Raw genomic sequence first — 9,481 nt, 5'->3', positions numbered from 1 at the left:
TAAATTGAAGCTCAACGAAGCTTTCTCTATCAGAATCAACTCTGAACCAGTTTAGTTTGATTTATGAAAGAATTTTAGGAGGAGAAAAAACGGTTTTTTACACTGAAATGGTGACAAAAAGTAAGGCTATAGGCTTGACAAAAATGCTGATTTTTTTAGTAAAACTTTTTGTCTAAATTGAAGCTCAACGAAGCTTTCATTATCAGAATCAACTCTAAACCAGTTTAGTTTGATTTATGAAAGAATTTTGGCAGGAGAAAAAGCGGTTTTTCACACTGAAATGGTGACAAAAAGTAAGGCTATTGGCTTGTCAAAAATGCCGATTTTTTTAGTAAAACTATTTGTCTAAATTGAAGCTCAACGAAGCTTTCTTTATCAGATTCAACTCTAAACCAAGTTTAGTTTGTATTATGAAAGAATTTTAAGAGGAGAAAAAGCAGTTTTTTACACTGAAATGGTGACAAAAAGTGAGGCTATAGGCTTGACAAAATTGCCGATTTTTTTAGTAAAATTATTTGTCTAAATTGAAGCTCAACGAAGCTTTCTCTATCAGAATCAACTCTGAACCAGTTTAGTTTGATTTATGAAAGAATTTTAGGAGGAGAAAAAACGGTTTTTTACACTGAAATGGTGACAAAAAGTAAGGCTATAGGCTTGACAAAAATGCTGATTTTTTTAGTAAAACTATTTGTCTAAATTGAAGCTCAACGAAGCTTTCTTTATCAGAATCAACTCTAAACCAGTTTAGTTTGATTTATGAAAAAATTTTGGCAAGAGAAAAAGCGGTTTTTCACACTCAAAATGGTGACAAAAAGTAAGGCTATAGGTGAATAATCTTAAGTCGGCTTATTTTCAACAGCGAAGGGTTTATAAGAAACTAATAAGATACAAACGCCACAGTTTCCTTGAAAATAAGAAAAAGGAACTTTGGAAGCTGAAAGGGGAGGCTCCGAAAGTATTTTGGAAAAAGTTGAAAAACAGAAAAGAAAGACCCAGTCTAAACTTTTCTAATAACCAATTATCGAATTATTTCAGTACTCTTTTAAACTCTGAAGATAATAGAGACAACAGTGTACCTGAAAACCTTGCGCCTTCTATCGACATCATGACGCAAAATCTAATTGATGAAACTTTAAATCGTGATATTTCCTTAGAGGAAGTCAAACTGATGGCTGAAAAGCTCAAAAACGGGAAAGCATCAGGGCTCGATATGTTGACTGCTGAGCTTCTAAAACAGGCAAATGATAATTTCATGCATGTCTTTACCAAACTCTTTAACAAATTATTGAAATCTGGAAAATTCCCGGAGGAGTGGTCTGTAGGGATAATTGTAGTTCTTTTTAAGGGAGGTGATGAAACAGACCTGAATAACTACAGGGGTATTACACTGTTAAGTATTTTTGGAAAGTTTTTCTTGGGTGTTTTGTTGGAAAGATTGAATAACATTATTACTCAATTTGAAATTCTTGAACAAAACCAGATAGGATTTAGAAAAGGATACCAGACATCCGATCATATTTTCACTCTTTGCGCTCTAATTGAAAATTATTTCAAAAACAATAAAGGTTCCCTGTACGTATGTTTCGTGGATTTTAAAAAAGCTTTCGATTCTGTGGACCATAAGCTGCTGTTACAGCAGCTTGTTACATATGGAATAAAGGGTAATTTCCTAAAAGTTATCACATCACTTTATGATAAAGTTAAATCGTGCGTGAGAGGTAAAGATAGCCTTACAAATATTTTTCCATGCAGTAGAGGTGTGAGGCAAGGGTGCCTTCTTAGTCCTGTCCTATTCGCTTTATATTTGAACGATTTAAACCGCCACATTAGAGCATCTTCACAGGGGGTAATGGTGGATGATATACCTGTCCACTCACTTTTATATGCCGACGATCTTGTCTTAATAGCCAAAGATAGAAAAGACCTTCAGTCTCAATTGAATGCATTAGACAAATTTTCAAAATCTCTAAAAATGGACGTGAACATGGACAAAACTAGAGTCATGATAATTCAAAAACAGAAATCCCGTGCTAAATCTACAAAAAATAAAACTTGGAAGATTGGCGATAAAGAAGTTAACGAATGTGTCTCATATAAATATTTAGGTGTAATGTTAAAATCGAACGGGTCTTTCTCAGAACACATCGTTAGAATGAAAGAGAAAGCTCATAAGGCCTATTTTTCCCTTATAGCTAAAAGCAAAGAATGGGGCGGTTTTCAGCCACGTCTTTTTCTCTATCTATTCGATCATACGATTGTTCCTATTCTAAATTATGCATCAGAAATATGGGGTTTTGAAGAATGGTCTAAGCTAGAAACTCTTCATCTAAAAGCCTGTAAATATGCTTTGGGTGTTCGACCTAGTACCACTACCGATGCCGTTTACGCTGAACTGGGAAGAATAAGTCTTCAAACCCATAGACATATACGTATTCTAAGTTTCTTCGCTCGATTATCATCTCTAGATTCAAAACGTTACGCTAGCAAAGCTTTTGCAATGCTTATAAAGGATGCAGACTATGGCCACTCTAACTGGGTATCTCATGCCTGCGACCTTAGGGTACGCTATGGAATACAGGAATCGGATAATCGTTCAGTTATTAAAACTAAGGTTATAAGTTATTTCGAGTCAGAAGTACTGGGAAGATTGAATGAACACATAACTGAGAACAAAAAACTAAATTTATACGCCTCATTTAAAACAATTTACAAATTTGAGTCTTATCTTGATTACATACAAGATTTCACTGTTAGATGCATATTAGCAAAACTAAGAATCAGCGCTCACAATCTTCAAATTGAAACAGGGCGATTTAGTAAAAACAAAACTCCAAGAGATGAAAGGTTTTGTCCGTACTGTAAGACTTTAGATATTTTCAAAGTTGAGGATGAAGTACATTTCCTCTTAACTTGCCCCCTTTTTAACGAGGAACGGCAAATTTTTTTACAAAAAAACCACAAAACATTTCCAAATACTTCCGCGTTGAACGAATTCAATATGTACATTTGGTTAATGAGCCAAGAAGATTATATCACAACAAAGGTTTTAGGAAATTTCTGCAAAAAGTCCTTTGAAAAAAGATCAAAATTTTTAAGCGACCCCACAAGCATTTTAGATTAACAGCTAATAATTTTGTAGCTTAGTAGCTTTTGCTGAAAATTTAGCTTTGTATTCGCCGTAGTTGTTTTGTTATTAATGCGTAGTTAAAAATGTAATTGTAAAATTGTAATTCGCTGTAGTACTGTAAGCAGTTAAGGGCCATCTCGGCCTAGATACTTGAATTGCAAAAAAAAAAAAAAAAAAAAAAAAAAATAGGCTTGACAAAAATGCCGATTTTTTTAGTAAAACTATTTGTCTAAATTGAAGCTCAACGAAGCTTTCATTATCAGAATCATCCCTAAACCAGTTTAGTTTGATTTATGAAAGAATTTTAGGAGGAGAAAAAACGGTTTTTTACACTGAAATGGTGATAAAAAGTAAGGCTATAGGCTTGACAAAAATGCAGATTTTTTTAGTAAAATTACTTGTCTAAATTAAAGCTCAACGATGCTTTATATCAGAATCAACTCTAAACCAGTTTAGTTTGTATTATGAAAAAATTTTAGGAGGAAAAAAAGCGGTTTTTTACACTGAAATGGTGACAAAAAGTAAGGCTATAGGCTTGACAAAAATGCCGATTTTTTTTGTAAAATTGTTTGTCTAAATTGAAACTCAACGAAGCTCTCTTTATCAGAATCAACTCTAAACCAGTTTAGTTTGATTTATGAAAGAATTTTGGCAAGAAAAAAAGCGGTTTTTTACACTGAAATGGTGACAAAAAGTAAGGCTATAGGCTTGAAAAAAATGCAGATTTTTTTAGTAAATTTACTTGTCTAAATTAAAGCTCAACGAAGCTTTCTCTATCAGAATCAACTCTAAACCAGTTTAGTTTGATTTATGAAAGAATTTTAGGAGGAGAAAAAGCGGTTTTTTACACTGAAATGGTGACAAAAAGTAAGGCTATAGGCTTGACAAAAATGCTGATTTTTTTAGTAAAATTATTTGTCTAAATTGAAGCTCAACGAAGCTTTCTCTATCAGAATTAACTCTAAACCAGTTTAAGTTGATTTATGAAAGAATTTTAGGAGGAGAAAAAACGGTTTTTTACACTGAAATGGTGACAAAAAGTAAGGCTATAGGCTTGACAAAAATGCTGATTTTTGTAGTAAAATTAATTGTCTAAATTGAAGCTCAACGAAGCTTTCATTATCAGAATCAACTCTAAACCAGTTTAGTTTGATTTATGAAAGAATTTTGGCAGGAGAAAAAGCGGTTTTTCACACTGAAATGGTGACAAAAAGTAAGGCTATTGGCTTGTCAAAAATGCCGATTTTTTTAGTAAAACTATTTGTCTAAATTGAAGCTCAACGAAGCTTTCTTTATCAGATTCAACTCTAAACCAGTTTAGTTTGTATTATGAAAGAATTTTAGGAGGAGAAAAAGCGGTTTTTTACACTGAAATGGTGACAAAAAGTGAGGCTATAGGCTTGACAAAAATGCCGATTTTTTTAGTAAAATTATTTGTCTAAATTGAAGCTCAACGAAGCTTTCTTTATCAGATTCAACTCTAAACCAGTTTAGTTTGTATTATGAAAGAATTTTAGGAGGAGAAAAAGCGGTTTTTTACACTGAAATGGTGACAAAAAGTGAGGCTATAGGCTTGACAAAAATGCCGATTTTTTTAGTAAAATTATTTGTCTAAATTGAAGCTCAACGAAGCTTTCTCTATCAGAATCAACTCTAAACCAGTTTAGTTTGATTTATGAAAGAATTTTAGGAGGAGAAAAAGCGGTTTTTTACACTGAAATGGTGACAAAAAGTAAGGCTATAGGCTTGACAAAAATGCTGATTTTTGTAGTAAAATTAATTGTCTAAATTGAAGCTCAACGAAGCTTTCTTTATCAGATTCAACTCTAAACCAGTTTAGTTTGTATTATGAAAGAATTTTAAGAGGAGAAAAAGCGGTTTTTTACACTGAAATGGTGACAAAAAGTGAGGCTATAGGCTTGACAAAAATGACGATTTTTTTAGTAAAATTATTTGTCTAAATTGAAGCTCAACGAAGCTTTCTCTATCAGAATCAACTCTAAACCAGTTTAGTTTGATTTATGAAAGAATTTTAGGAGGAGAAAAAGCGGTTTTTACACTGAAATGGTGACAAAAAGTAAGGCTATAGGCTTGACAAAAATGCTGATTTTTTTAGTAAAACTATTTATCTAAATTGAAACTCCACGAAGCTTTCTTTATCAGAATCAACTCTAAACCAGTTTAGTTTGATTTATGAAAGAATTTTAGGAGGAGAAAAAGCGGTTTTTTACACTGAAATGGTGACAAAAAGTAAGGCTATAGGCTTGACAAAAATGCCGATTTTTTTAGTAAAATTATTTGTCTAAATTGAAGCTCAACGAAGCTTTCTTTATCAGAATCAACTCTAAACCAGTTTAGTTTGATTTATGAAAGAATTTTAGGAGGAGAAAAAGCGGTTTTTTACACTGAAATGGTGACAAAAAGTAAGGCTATAGGCTTGACAAAAATGCCGATTTTTTTAGTAAAACTATTTGTCTAGATTGAAGCTCAACGAAGCTTTCTTTATCAGAATCAACTCTAAACCAGTTTAGTTTGATTTATGAAAGAATTTTAGGAGGAGAAAAAGCGGTTTTTTACACTGAAATGGTGACAAAAAGTAAGGCTATAGGCTTGACAAAAATGCCGATTTTTTTAGTAAAACTATTTGTCTAGATTGAAGCTCAACGAAGCTTTCTTTATCAGAATCAACTCTAAACCAGTTTAGTTTGATTTATGAAAGAATTTTAGGAGGAGAAAAAGCGGTTTTTTACACTGAAATGGTGATAAAAAGTAAGGCTATAGGCTTGACAAAAATGCTGATTTTTTTAGTAAAATTATTTGTCTAAATTGAAGCTCAACGAAGCTTTCTTTATCAGAATCATCTCTAAACCAGTTTAGTTTGATTTATGAAAGAATTTTAGGAAGAGAAAAAGCTGTTTTTACACTGAAATGGTGACAAAAAGTAAGGCTATAGGCTTGACAAAAATGCTGATTTTTTTAGTAAAATTATTTGTCTAAATTGAAGCTCAACGAAGCTTTCTTTATCAGAATCATCTCTAAACCAGTTTAGTTTGATTTATGAAAGAATTTTAGGAGGAGAAAAAACGGTTTTTTACACTGAAATGGTGACAAAAAGTAAGGCTATAGGCTTGACAAAAATGCTGATTTTTTTAGTAAAACTATTTGTCTAAATTGAAGCTCAACGAAGCTTTCTTTATCAGAATCAACTCTAAACCAGTTTAGTTTGATTTATGAAAAAATTTTGGCAAGAGAAAAAGCGGTTTTTCACACTCAAAATGGTGACAAAAAGTAAGGCTATAGGTGAATAATCTTAAGTCGGCTTATTTTCAACAGCGAAGGGTTTATAAGAAACTAATAAGATACAAACGCCACAGTTTCCTTGAAAATAAGAAAAAGGAACTTTGGAAGCTGAAAGGGGAGGCTCCGAAAGTATTTTGGAAAAAGTTGAAAAACAGAAAAGAAAGACCCAGTCTAAACTTTTCTAATAACCAATTATCGAATTATTTCAGTACTCTTTTAAACTCTGAAGATAATAGAGACAACAGTGTACCTGAAAACCTTGCGCCTTCTATCGACATCATGACGCAAAATCTAATTGATGAAACTTTAAATCGTGATATTTCCTTAGAGGAAGTCAAACTGATGGCTGAAAAGCTCAAAAACGGGAAAGCATCAGGGCTCGATATGTTGACTGCTGAGCTTCTAAAACAGGCAAATGATAATTTCATGCATGTCTTTACCAAACTCTTTAACAAATTATTGAAATCTGGAAAATTCCCGGAGGAGTGGTCTGTAGGGATAATTGTAGTTCTTTTTAAGGGAGGTGATGAAACAGACCTGAATAACTACAGGGGTATTACACTGTTAAGTATTTTTGGAAAGTTTTTCTTGGGTGTTTTGTTGGAAAGATTGAATAACATTATTACTCAATTTGAAATTCTTGAACAAAACCAGATAGGATTTAGAAAAGGATACCAGACATCCGATCATATTTTCACTCTTTGCGCTCTAATTGAAAATTATTTCAAAAACAATAAAGGTTCCCTGTACGTATGTTTCGTGGATTTTAAAAAAGCTTTCGATTCTGTGGACCATAAGCTGCTGTTACAGCAGCTTGTTACATATGGAATAAAGGGTAATTTCCTAAAAGTTATCACATCACTTTATGATAAAGTTAAATCGTGCGTGAGAGGTAAAGATAGCCTTACAAATATTTTTCCATGCAGTAGAGGTGTGAGGCAAGGGTGCCTTCTTAGTCCTGTCCTATTCGCTTTATATTTGAACGATTTAAACCGCCACATTAGAGCATCTTCACAGGGGGTAATGGTGGATGATATACCTGTCCACTCACTTTTATATGCCGACGATCTTGTCTTAATAGCCAAAGATAGAAAAGACCTTCAGTCTCAATTGAATGCATTAGACAAATTTTCAAAATCTCTAAAAATGGACGTGAACATGGACAAAACTAGAGTCATGATAATTCAAAAACAGAAATCCCGTGCTAAATCTACAAAAAATAAAACTTGGAAGATTGGCGATAAAGAAGTTAACGAATGTGTCTCATATAAATATTTAGGTGTAATGTTAAAATCGAACGGGTCTTTCTCAGAACACATCGTTAGAATGAAAGAGAAAGCTCATAAGGCCTATTTTTCCCTTATAGCTAAAAGCAAAGAATGGGGCGGTTTTCAGCCACGTCTTTTTCTCTATCTATTCGATCATACGATTGTTCCTATTCTAAATTATGCATCAGAAATATGGGGTTTTGAAGAATGGTCTAAGCTAGAAACTCTTCATCTAAAAGCCTGTAAATATGCTTTGGGTGTTCGACCTAGTACCACTACCGATGCCGTTTACGCTGAACTGGGAAGAATAAGTCTTCAAACCCATAGACATATACGTATTCTAAGTTTCTTCGCTCGATTATCATCTCTAGATTCAAAACGTTACGCTAGCAAAGCTTTTGCAATGCTTATAAAGGATGCAGACTATGGCCACTCTAACTGGGTATCTCATGCCTGCGACCTTAGGGTACGCTATGGAATACAGGAATCGGATAATCGTTCAGTTATTAAAACTAAGGTTATAAGTTATTTCGAGTCAGAAGTACTGGGAAGATTGAATGAACACATAACTGAGAACAAAAAACTAAATTTATACGCCTCATTTAAAACAATTTACAAATTTGAGTCTTATCTTGATTACATACAAGATTTCACTGTTAGATGCATATTAGCAAAACTAAGAATCAGCGCTCACAATCTTCAAATTGAAACAGGGCGATTTAGTAAAAACAAAACTCCAAGAGATGAAAGGTTTTGTCCGTACTGTAAGACTTTAGATATTTTCAAAGTTGAGGATGAAGTACATTTCCTCTTAACTTGCCCCCTTTTTAACGAGGAACGGCAAATTTTTTTACAAAAAAACCACAAAACATTTCCAAATACTTCCGCGTTGAACGAATTCAATATGTACATTTGGTTAATGAGCCAAGAAGATTATATTACAACAAAGGTTTTAGGAAATTTCTGCAAAAAGTCCTTTGAAAAAAGATCAAAATTTTTAAGCGACCCCACAAGCATTTTAGATTAACAGCTAATAATTTTGTAGCTTAGTAGCTTTTGCTGAAAATTTAGCTTTGTATTCGCCGTAGTTGTTTTGTTATTAATGCGTAGTTAAAAATGTAATTGTAAAATTGTAATTCGCTGTAGTACTGTAAGCAGTTAAGGGCCATCTCGGCCTAGATACTTGAATTGCAAAAAAAAAAAAAAAAAAAAAAAATAGGCTTGACAAAAATGCCGATTTTTTTAGTAAAACTATTTGTCTAAATTGAAGCTCAACGAAGCTTTCATTATCAGAATCATCCCTAAACCAGTTTAGTTTGATTTATGAAAGAATTTTAGGAGGAGAAAAAACGGTTTTTTACACTGAAATGGTGACAAAAAGTAAGGTTATAGGCTTGACAAAAATGCTGATTTTTTTAGTAAAACTATTTGTCTAAATTGAAGCTCAACGATGCTTTATATAAGAATCAACTCTAAACCAGTTTAGTTTGATTTATGAAAGAATTTTGGCAGGAGAAAAAGCGGTTTTTCACACTGAAATGGTGACAAAAAGTAAGGCTATAGGCTTGACAAAAATGCCGATTTTTTTAGTAAAACTATTTGTCTAAATTGAAACTCAACGAAGCTTTCTTTATCAGAATCAACTCTAAACCAGTTTAGTTTGATTTATGAAAAAATTTTGGCAGGAGAAAAAGCGGTTTTTCACACTGAAATGGTGACAAAAAGTAAGGCTATAGGCTTGACAAAAATGCCGATTTTTTTAGTAAAACTATTTGTCTAAATTGAA

This window comes from Rhopilema esculentum, chromosome 19, assembly GCF_057945365.1.
Source record: "Rhopilema esculentum isolate cy_ngs chromosome 19, ASM5794536v1, whole genome shotgun sequence".
In the NCBI taxonomy this organism is placed as follows: domain Eukaryota; kingdom Metazoa; phylum Cnidaria; class Scyphozoa; order Rhizostomeae; family Rhizostomatidae; genus Rhopilema; species Rhopilema esculentum.
Note: the sequence above shows the minus strand (reverse complement) of the source record.